Source organism: Corvus brachyrhynchos, unplaced genomic scaffold, assembly GCF_000691975.1.
Source record: "Corvus brachyrhynchos isolate BGI_N302 unplaced genomic scaffold, ASM69197v1 scaffold220, whole genome shotgun sequence".
Taxonomy (NCBI): Eukaryota; Metazoa; Chordata; class Aves; order Passeriformes; family Corvidae; genus Corvus; species Corvus brachyrhynchos.
The window spans coordinates 3539111-3544684 of NW_008236209.1; the positions used below are offsets into that span (position 1 = coordinate 3539111).

General features: G+C 39.0%; 1 long non-coding RNA gene across 1 annotated transcript in view; it reads left to right on the top strand.

The window, feature by feature from the left end:
- The first annotated feature begins 1511 nt into the window (after nucleotides 1-1511).
- The window catches only part of LOC108448540, an 18915-nt gene continuing 14852 nt past the window's right edge, over nucleotides 1512-5574 (top strand). Inside the window, exon 1 of the long non-coding RNA XR_001864441.1 lies at nucleotides 1512-1626. This is a non-coding gene — a long non-coding RNA (uncharacterized LOC108448540). The remainder of the gene's footprint in view (nucleotides 1627-5574) is intronic.

The window sequence follows — 5574 nt, forward strand, 5'->3', positions numbered from 1 at the left end:
CTGTTGTTTTGAAAGCCTGAGTTTGCATTGCAAATCTCAGTGTATAATATCTAAAATTTTACAAGTAGAAAGTATTAGCATGAATTCATATTTTCAGTTCATCTGAGCCACACGTACTACTTGAAAAAATCTGGTTTTAAAGAAACTAATGATACATTATCAATCCTATATACCTCTATTTTCTTGGTATTCTGCTATTTCAGCTGTAGCTAAGAAAAGTTTGCAAAGATTATCTCTGTAAAAAAAAAAAAATATATATATATAGTTCTAGTCACTAATTTTGCTTCTTGAATAGTTCTATGAAAATTTGCCTCCTTAGATTTCCAGAATGTACTTGTTCTTCTGTCAGTCATATTTCTAGCAGCAGCTTGGGGAATTTATTCTTTTATGTGTTGAATAGCTCTTCAACACAGGTAGAACTGTTTTCTTTGAAAATGCAAACATCTTTCAAATAGCAGGATATAAATGTGGGGAAAATTCTGAATACAAGCTATAAATATTTCAGGCTGTAGCAGCAGAGAACTTGAACTGAACCTAGTGCTCTGGTACCTAAGTGTTTATTAAACCTGAGTTAGCTTCTTCTGGTGAATTGAAGTGAATCTTTTGCATTTGAAAGAGCCTGAGAGATTCTCTTTCTGCAACATACACACACTTCTGCCCGCAAATCTGTTGCAGCATTGCTAGAGAAATGCATTCGTCAGACTGCGTAATCAGAACTGTTTGTGAAGAGATAACGAACGGGGCCTTGCTGTACACAAAAGATAAAGCGTCATTATGCACATATTTATACTGTGACTGTTGATATTCCATTATTCTGTGCTAGTGAAACAGAAATTTCTATGGGTCTTTGGGTGTTCTTCTGTGATTAGCAAGCTGTGTGTGACCTGATGGGGGGGTTAGTTTATTTTTAGAGGCTGTTGGCAGCACTTTATTATAAATTTGAGTGTATCGTGGGGTATGTGATAATCCCACTGGCGCCGCTTTGGGGCAGCGGAGAGAAGCTCCAGGTGCAAGAGCTTAAAGCCAATATTGGTGCGGAGTCCAGTCCTGAGCCCTTGCTCAAGACAGCGAGCTCAAAGAGAATTGTACTGAAGAGCGGCCAGAACTCCACTACTAAAGAAGTAGTAAAGTAGGTATGTTTATTCCAGCGCTGGGACGCACGGGGGATCGCTCCTCCAAAGCCATGCGTGCCGATAGCTGCATTCAGCTCGGTATTTATCGGGTTACAAGTTCCATATTCATTAAGTTTCCCAACACGCCTATACATATTCATCACCTAGCCCCGCCCAGCCTCGCTTCGTATTATAATGAACCCAAAAGTCATTTACATCCGCGTTGCGCTTGCGCAGTGTGGTTTGGTGTTTTTGGTAGGGGTCTCCGAGGGTCTTTTTGATGAAGTCAGGAAGTCTTCCTCCTCCTGGACTTTTCCCCTTTCTCCCCCGTGCATGCTCTTTTGTACCCCTGGCCTTTGAGACCGGTTTGAGCCAGTTCTCAGGATATCTGTTTGAGACTCCCCCTGGTTTTATCAGAGGTCTCTTATCTTTTCTTCCTGCCCTGGTATGCTGACCAAGCTGGATGCATTGTTCCTGACAAACTAATTCTCCTGCTTCCCATCCCCCTGATTCAGTACCTCTCTAGAAACGCCGGGCTCAGCCCAAAGCTGTTAAATATGTACGAGAAACGCTGCCCTTGAGACACTGGGGACTCTCCCTGCTGCTGTCCTACAATCGAATAGAGCCTATGAAAAGCAAACTGCGGCTGATAATGCCCGAGGATTCCTCCTTCAGCAGCTGAACTAAGCTGCTCACACCTCTTCCTGCCTCCTGTTGACTTTCAGCTCAGGAGGAGACACACCGGGAATGCTGCTGCCCTTCTTCCCCAGCTTTTGAGCCCTGGAAGAGGCGGCAGCTCTGCGCTCCGTCCTTGGGGGAAGCGCGGTGCTCAGGATGTGCTTCGTGTGTGTTCACAGCAACCTTGCGCTTCTCACCTCTGCAAAACGCACCTCCCAGCTTTCAGAAGACAATTGAGTTTCTCAGCAGCTTTTCAAGCAATGATTTCCATTAATGAAAGCTGAGTGGTGGCGCTGGCAGACAGTGCAACATTCACTGGAGCCGTACAAATGCCATTTATTTAGCATTTGAAGTACCAAGCAACTTAGGGTTTAGCCCATTGTAATGGTCTCCAATTTCAGGAAGATGGACCAGCTTTCACTTGAACTGAATTAATCTGTAAAGATTAAAAAAGAAAAAAGCAAATTAAAACCTAAAAACAAAAAGCCCATTCTATTTCCGTATCAAAAAAAAAAAAGTGAACAACTGATTACAACTACAAAAATTGGTAAAATGGTGACATTATCACTTCACTGTCTTCCCTGTGGTAAAGAAGATGGAATGTAAGATTTTGTTAAACCTTTCCTGGACTATATTCATCCAACCAACCAAAGCTGACAGAGAGCCGAAGGTCAATATTCTGTGGTACTTTTGTTCCATGATTATTTCTTTTTTCTGTCCTCAAAGAAAATTACTCCCATCTGAGGAGATGTCTGGACCAGTAGCAGCTCAGCATCCCCCAGTCCTTGCCTGCTAAATTTGTCTGTTAGATGTGGATCCTGACACCTTTGAATCATCTAAATTTAGAGCACTTTTTTTTAATAACCATCCCCAAAGAGTGCTCGTATGACATTAGAAATATCTTAATCCTCCTTCAATAACAGGATGGAAGATAAAAATTGCCACAGCTATCATTATTGGAAGAAATAGCATTATATCCAAAGGGTAAAATGGACTTATTCTGTCGAACCTGAAAAACCACTTACAGGATGTCTTTTCTGACACAGGCTGTGACTGTTGGAGGAGCTTTCTCAAGGCAGTGTTTAAATCAAGACTAGTTCCCTTTTTGTCTCATTTGTTTTATTTTTACTTCATGTATTTCAAATGATTGATGTTCATAAATGAATGTGAAAAGGGAGAAAAAAAAACCTGGAATTATACAATTAATGTTGTATGAATATTGTGACATTAATACTGAATGCAGTTTATTTTTAAAATTAAAGTGTGAGAAAAGGATTTGTTTAAAATAGCTTGACAAATTCTATTTGTTTCACATCTCACTTCATACAAATAATCTGAACTAGTATGAGATTGTTGTCTAAGTTCATTCCTAATATCTAATGTAAAACTGATGAAAATCTAGACGATAACTCATCCCAAAGGGTTCAAAATGAATAATCTAATGCAGAGAGAAAGCCTGGCTTCTAAAGAGGTTTGTTTCTCTTCAGCAACTAAAGAAAATACCTAAAAAAATCTATCTAATGGTTGATTGACTTGGATTGGGTCAGATGGATGTCTCGAAGGAGTAGAAAACCCAAACTGCACATCAAAGTGATAAACAGCTGTGTCCATCCAGACATTGGTTGTCTTTCACTGGAGTCAGGAAAATTTGATTAATGATAATTAATTCAATAACAGATTGGGTCCTGCAGCTCATTAATAATTTCAGAACCTGCAGGAGAGCAGGATTGCTGTGCTCAGTGCTGCCTGTTCCCCATGCTATGGATTTAAAACCACTCCTGTTGAGGTTTATCATGGAAGAGCATAAACGGTTTTCCTTCCGGTGTGGGATTCTAATTCCTTTTAACGCTGCTCCTGCGCTGGCTGGTTTCTCACCTTATCTGAGCTCTTTAAGGCTAAAATCTTTGCAATACTTGTGGGTTATGCTTTAAATGAACAGGTTTTACATCTTCGAGGGTGTGAAGCAGCACTCATGGAGGAGGAACTTCATGTATTATTCACCTTTTTTTGCATTCTATCAACCAGTTTTAAGTCAGATGCTAAATTTTGCATGAGTATTGATCATAACCTTATCATCCATTATAAATACCCCTTCTGTTAGTTCACACTCCTTGGACAGAATTATGGAGGGGGTAAGAAATGGACATTAAATTAAGTTGAGCAGTTTTTGTTGTCTCAAAGGGGTATAGGATGTGCTCAGTTCCCTACCATCTCTTTAGGTGCTGGAAAATGGTATCAGATCCTCACTCTGCAGACCTGATCCTAAAATGAAAAGATGATAGTCCATTCCACAAAGAAGTTAATTTGTATTTATAAAAGGAAAAGCAAGCACTCCATTGAAAGTTAGAAGCATTTAATTATTGATGGTTATTTGTCTATTTTTTTTTTTTTTGCTAAAGAACTGTGTGTTCTTCTGTCTTTGGTAACTGATGCATGTTCAAATATATTAAGGTCATGAGTTTATCTGTATTGGTTCAAATAATGTGACTGAAACATGGCTTTAAAAAGATATCCAAACAGCCACTGCTATTCTGGGGAAAATGCATGGTTCTTGATTGTAAAGGAAAGACACTTATCAAGTGTCCTCAGTGATTATAAATGAATGTAAATAGTTTTGCAGGATATATATAGCAAACCCATTTTGCAGAAAACTGAAGTCCTATCACAGCAGAGTAATTTTTGAAGTAGTGAAGAGGGAAAAAAAGCAGTGAAACAATAAAGCTCAGTCAAAAAAGATTAAAATATTATTTGTTTTTTGATAAACTTTGGAGAAAATTATAATCCTGAGTCTCATCCAGCTTTAGGAGTGAAGATATTTTGTATCAGCAGCATTGCAGGGCTCAGGGTTAGATAACATTCTCTCTATTTATAAAACAAATCTGAGTGTGGTTTGTAAGGTATCAAGCAATTCAAACAGTAACAAGTCTAAAGAAAAAGGTTACATTTTTAAGAATAAAGTATTATGAGAAAGTCCAATCAATTCTGAAATAACAAAAACCAAGAACCAAACAAAACCTACATTAGAATCAGCACACCTGCAACAGAGTGTTTTTTATTTTCCTCCACAGAGTTTTCAATTTCCTGTGTTCAGTTTTGACCTTATAAAAATGATAAGATTCAGCTTCTGAAAAATATACATGCATCTTATCTGTTGTTTTCTGAAGAAAAACACCAGAACTGAGATGTTAAAGAAGCCACGGTGAGGTTTTGTTCAGTTGGTAACTTGAGGCAACAGGAAAATGTTCTGATCTTGCTGAATTGTTTGAGAAGTGATTTTATTTTCTTTGGCTTCTGAAAAGCAGAGAAATGCGGTTTGCCCAGTGACTTTTCTTAGTTAGACTAGCTAGGCTGTGGACTAGCTAACTTTTAATAAATTAATAGCTCCTTACAAGAGTTTTCTGTCAATTTACAAGGGCAAGACTTAACAGATTACAACAGGTAAGGGACTTCTCCATTTCACTTGTCTCATGGGTTTCGAATTTCTCTCTGCACACCAGATATCCCTGAAATATGTGCAGGATACCATGAATCTGTGCTAGAGTTTTTTCAATATTTCCAAAGCCGTGTGTGGAACTCAGCATCTTAGACTGTGTCATAGCAATCTATTCCTTTCCTGCTTCTCTTTTCAGTCTGAGATAAGCACACTCATCAGCTGAGATAAAAACACCTCCCCCGTTTCTCCAGATACTGCCCACATCGTTTGTGGGAGCAGCGTTTTCTTGCTGTTTGTTGGCTGCAGAAGTGATTTCCAGCTCAGCAGGTAGGTGGGTGTGAGAGCAGAAGC